The sequence below is a fragment of the Triticum urartu genome, chromosome 4 (assembly GCF_003073215.2).
Source record: "Triticum urartu cultivar G1812 chromosome 4, Tu2.1, whole genome shotgun sequence".
Classification (NCBI taxonomy): Eukaryota; Viridiplantae; Streptophyta; class Magnoliopsida; order Poales; family Poaceae; genus Triticum; species Triticum urartu.
Genome location: NC_053025.1, coordinates 393,729,067 through 393,731,449, shown reverse-complemented (window position 1 = coordinate 393,731,449; position 2,383 = coordinate 393,729,067).

Genomic DNA, 2,383 nt, shown 5'->3' with positions numbered 1-2,383 from the left:
GAATGAATTCAACAATATAACCAGCACCTAAAGAATTCTTTTCATGATCTACAAGCATAGAAAATTTACTACTCTCCACATAAGCAAGGTTCTTCTCATGAATAATAGTGGGAGCAAACTCAACAAAATAATTATCATGTGAGGCATAATCCAATTGAAAACTAAAATCATGATGACAAGTTTAATGGATATAATTATTCTTTATAGCATACAAGTCATCACAATAATCATCATAGATAGCAACTTTGTTCTCATAATCAATTGGAACCTCTTCCGGAATAGTGGATTCATCGCGAAATAAAGTCATGACCTCTCCAAATCCACTTTCATCAATATAATCATCATAAATAGGGGGCATGTTTTCATCATAATAAATTTGCTCAACCAAACTTGGGGGACAAAAAATATTATCTTCATCAAACATACCTTCCCCAAGCTTGTGGCTTTGCATATCATTAGCATCATGGATATTCAAGGAATTCATACTAACAACATTGCAATCATGCTCATCATTCAAATATTTAGTGCCAAACATATTATAGATTTCTTCTTCTAGCACTTTAGCACAATTATCCTTTCCATCATACTCACGAAAGATATTAAAAAGGTGAAGCGTATGAGACAAACTCAATTCCATTTTTTATAGTTTTCTTTTATATACTAAACTAGTGATAAAACAAGAAACTAAAAGACTCGATTGCAAGATCTAAAGATATACCTTCAAGCGCTAACCTCCCCGGCAACGGCGCCAGAAAAGAGCTTGATGTCTACTACACAACCTTCTTCTTGTAGACGTTGTTGGGCCTCCAAGTGCAGAGGTTTGTAGGACAGTAGCAAATTTCCCTCAAGTGGATGACCTAAGGTTTATCAATCCGTAGGAGGCGTAGGATGAAGATGGTCTCTCTCAAGCAACCCTGCAACCAAATAACAAAGAGTCTCTTGTGTCCCCAACACACCCAATACAATGGTAAATTGTATAGGTGCACTAGTTCGGCGAAGAGATGGTGATACAAGTGGTATATGGATAGTAGATAATAGTTTTTGTAATCTGAAAATATCAAAACAGCAAGGTAGCAAGTGATAAAGTGAGCGTAAACGGTATTGCAATCATAGGAAATAAGGCCTAGGGTTCATATTTTCGCTAGTGTAAGTTCCCTCAACAATACTAACATAATTGGATCATAAAACTATCCCTCAACATGCAACAAAGAGTCACTCCAAAGTCACTAATAGCGGAGAACGAACGAAGAGATTATGGTAGGGTACTAAACCACCTCAAAGTTATTCTTTCCAGTCAATCCGTTGGGCTATTCCTGTAGGTGTCACAAACAGCCCTAGAGTTCGTACTAGAATAACTCCTTAAGACACAAATCAACCAAAACCCTAATGTCACCTAGATACTCCAATGTCACCTCAAGTATCCGTGGGTATGATTATACGATATGCGTCACAAAATCTCAGATTCATCTATTCAACCAACACAAAGGACCTCAAAGAGTGCCCCAAAGATCTACCGGAGAATCACGATGAAAACGTGTGCCAACCCCTATGCATAGGTTCATGAACCCGCAAGTTGGTCACCTTAACATACATCAAGTGGCACGCAGTATCCCATTGTCACCACAGATATCCACGGCAGGACATACATCAAGTGTTCTCAAATCTTTAAAGACTCAATCCGATAAGATTACTTCAAAGGGGAAACTCGATTCATTACAAGAGAGAAGAGGGGGAGGAGAAACATAAGATCCAACTATAATTGCAAAGCTCGCGATACATCAAGATCGTATCATCTCAAGAACACGAGAGAGAAAGATAAACACATAGCTACTAGTACATACCCTCAGCCCCGAGGGAGAACTACACCCTCCTCGTCATGGAGAGCACCGGGATGATGAAGATGGCCACCGGTGAGGGATTGCCCCCTCTGGCAGGGTGCCGGAACGGGTCTAGATTGGTTTTCGGTGGCTACGGAGGCTTCTGGCAGCGGAACTCCTGATCTATGTTGCGTTCTGGAAGTTTTAGGTCGCGTAGGTATATATGGGTGCAGGAGGTACGTCAGGGGAGCCACGGGGGCCCCACGAGACAAGGGGGCGCGCCCTAGGGGGGAGGCGCGCCCCCCACCCTCGTGAGTACCTTGTTCCTTCCTTGACGTAGGGTCCAAGTCCATCGGGTGTGTTTCCTTCCAAAAATAACTTCTCCAGTTGATTTCATTCCGTTTCGACTCCGTCTGATATTCCTTTTCTTCAAAACACTGAAATAGGCATAAAACAACAAATCTGGGCTGGGCCTCCGGTTAATAGGTTGGTCCCAAAAGTAATATAAAAGTGGATAATAAAGCCCAATAATAACCAAAACAGTAGATAATATAGCATGGAGCAAT